We start from the raw sequence: 3,249 nt of genomic DNA on the forward strand, positions 1-3,249 counted from the left end.
GAGTGTTGAGGGCGCTTAAGAGGAGTTTTTGGTGAAGGTTTTTTCCGATGCCTTTGTTTATTATGAGCGTTATGACTAATTATTGAATCCGATACTGAGACTGATCTGTTTAGGTCAGGTATTGCATGTATATTCGAATTAATGACCTATTTGCCCCTTCCCTGAGCATTTGGATTCTCCCCCAGAATACCGATTTGGCATGATACTTGAGGTCCAATATTACTATCCACCAATTTATTTCTATCTTGGGCCGGCATGTGAGGATCAGCTAAGACAACATTTTCCTTTCTCACCACATCTGAGTGATTACATTGAGTATGCAAATGGGCCCAATGGGGAGATGGCATGGGAAGCTCTGACTCATGTATATTGTCATTATTATTCTCATCGACATCAAGACGTGATTCCATGACTACAGACAATTCATCTTCCCTATCGTTACATGGAATGCTCCTCATCGACGGTGGTGAAGGAGAGTCAAGAAAATTATCCCTTGTGTACTGTTTGATTGGTGTATCTTCCCTGTAAACCACCGCATCATCATCCTCATCCACATCCTTTAGAATGTCGTTTCCAGGTTGAAATTCCCCATCTTCTAGAATTCCTTCATCAATATGTTCCGCAAGATTTCCTGCATCATTGTCGAAATATTTTTCCTCCTCATCCTCATGAGACAATTCAGGAACCGCATCAACAAAAGCTGGTATTCTTGGCCACATGTCTTCACAAACAAATATCTTGTAACGCTTTTCACGGCAAATAACCTCCACCATTTCTTCAATCCTTTCAATCGACTTGACCAGGACACCCATACACCCCACAGAAAGATCCATGGATTTGAGAGGAGATGATGAAGGAGATACAACTTTACCAAAGAGACCACCAATCGATTCAAAGGCTTGACAATCCCAAGCAGAAATAGGCAGTCCCTCAATTTTTATCCATGCCATACGTTGATATTCTATATCTTTCCCATTCCAAATTTCAAGTGAGGAGAACCAGCTAGACCATGTAGATTTACCATTTACCAAGAAATTGTTTGCATCAGATTCGTTTTTGAATATTATCATAACCAAAAGTCCACCCAAGTATTTAATATTGATGTCAGTAATACCTTCAGCCTTTAAACCCACCAGCAGGTTGTCCATTTTCGACATGTTGCATACCTCACCAATTAGCAAATAGTCTTTCCACAACCCATATTGTGCACCAAATTCAGGAGGAACTGAAACCGATTTCACAGCTCTTTGACCATTTGTGGATTGTTGAGGATTGGTTTTATATCCATTCAAAGTATCTTTATAACTTCTACTACAGTCTCTGTTAGAGTTGAGATTGGGTGGGGGATTGCGTACCTGATCATTGTTTATATTTTCAGTCAGACGGACAAAAGTAGCCCTATTCCATTCACTTGAGCTCCAAATTCGATTCCTGTTTTTGTCATACTTTGCAACATTTGCAACAATTTTTACACCATCAATCTTCATTGAGTTGAGGTTTTCAGCCAACAAATTGATGTCTTTCACTTTTAAAAATATGATGAATGCGGAATTTTTTCCAGCCCTGTCCTTCTGTTTAGGAATATACGCATCAGTCATGTGGCCAAAGGATTTGAAGATCTTCCAGAGGATATTACTAGTGCAACCGTCGGGGAGATTATTGATGAAAAATGTGGTTTCAGTTTGAGCCGATGTGCCCGCCGATCGATTACGTCGATGATAAACTTTTTGCCATCCATCTTTGTCCACCGGGAACCGATGACGATTCATCTTCCTTTATAGGTATATGTTGCATAATATTGTGAATGTATGAGATACCATAAACATTTGATAGCCGGTTAAAATGGTTGCGGTGAACGCAAACAACGAGTTCGATAATATATTGCGTACAAAAAAAGGAAAATGACCAAATGTGAATAAAACAGTTGGTTACCATCCTGAGTCATTTTCACTATTTTCCCAAAAGTAAGGTTTCATTTTATTTTACTAAAGAAAATATTTTTGTATAGTGAATCCGACCTCAGTTTGTACATTTTACTCATTGTCATCTTTCCCTCTATCAACATTATCATTATAAAGGGTCCATTAATACTCCTTAGATATCTCAAGTACATCTCTAGACCTACTAGGATATTCAAAAAAGATAAAATATAGTTTCGTTCATTGATAAAGGTTTGTGTTCACCAACCTCGTGATTCTATAGAATCCATATAAATGTCCTCCCCGGAATCATTAGAAAAAAATATGACAAGAGTTGTCATATTAAGATGATCAATATCAACTTTAGCATTTGATATTGATGTTATACATGTTCGTCGATGTAACACCCCGACTCCCAGGTATAAACTTTACAGTTTTATTTTCATTTTGGAAGGTCTACTCGACGAGTTGGATGCCCTGACTCGTCGAGTAGGAATGAGTTTGTCCGCGTGGATTATTGGATCTACTCGACGAGTCGGAGGACCCGGACTCGATGAGTAGGAGCTGGGAGATGAAACCCTAAATTTTAGGGTTTGCACCCTATTTAAAGGACCTTAAGTCCCTTCCTCCAATCCTTTACCACCCCCTTGACGGCTAAGAGAAACCCTAATTTCTATTAAGCTTGTTCTTGAGTGATTGTGAGGCTTAAAGAGTGATTTTGGTGCATTTTGTGAAGAAGGTGTGATGTATAAGAAGCTTGGAGCAAAGAGGAGCTTGTGGATCTGACTCTACTTCACATTGGCATCATTTTGAAGGTAAAAAGTCGTTACCTTGGCTTATCTTTAGCTAGATCTCTTCATGTTTGGGTTTAGGGCCATCTTTAGCACATTTGGGAGTCATTTCAAGTATTGGGACAAGATCTGAAGTTGTAACTTCAGATCTGGACTCGGCTTGGTCCTTATAGCTATAAAGTTCTGAGATTTGGAAACCTTGGGCCTTTCCATTTGATTTAACCTTTCCCTTAGTCTAGTTTTAGCATTTGGGACCATGCATGTACGTAATGTTTGCAACTTTACGTGGAAACCATGTCCTAGGAGATTGGATCTACAATATGGAGCTTTGGGGTGGCTTAAAAACTCCTGTATAAGTAATGGACTACATGAACTCTGTAACACCCAGAATCTAGAAGATCAATGAAGGAAAGAAAACCCTAAATCAAGAAGGCTACTCGTCGAGTCACGGGAGGAACTCGACGAGTAGGAGAGAATTTTGAAGTCGCGGGATAAGTGACCTACTCGACGAGTTGGGGGACCATCTAGACGAGTTGGTT

The sequence above is a fragment of the Lactuca virosa genome, chromosome 4 (genome assembly GCF_052849685.1).
Source record: "Lactuca virosa cultivar CGN04683 chromosome 4, Lactuca_virosa_CGN04683_v6, whole genome shotgun sequence".
In the NCBI taxonomy this organism is placed as follows: Eukaryota; Viridiplantae; Streptophyta; class Magnoliopsida; order Asterales; family Asteraceae; genus Lactuca; species Lactuca virosa.